Genomic DNA, 237 nt, shown 5'->3' with positions numbered 1-237 from the left:
AAAAAAAAAAAAAAAAAAAAAAAAAAAAAAAAAAAAAAAAAAAAATCTAATTTGTAACTGGAAAGAACAGAAATCAGAGTAAGCATGGTGTCCCTAGACTGGGTAATGATTTTCGGCGAGAGATGAATCCTGTTTGGAAAGAAACCCCCAAAATACCAACCAAGGCGGCCCTTGGGGTAGGACTGGACAGAGGGGAAATGTGACAGAAGGAAACTTGAACTTTTTTCTTTTTACTGC

The sequence above is a fragment of the Fukomys damarensis genome, unplaced genomic scaffold, assembly GCF_012274545.1.
Source record: "Fukomys damarensis isolate Sample0158 unplaced genomic scaffold, DMR_v1.0_HiC HiC_scaffold_19, whole genome shotgun sequence".
NCBI lineage: Eukaryota > Metazoa > Chordata > Mammalia > Rodentia > Bathyergidae > Fukomys > Fukomys damarensis.
Note: the sequence above shows the minus strand (reverse complement) of the source record.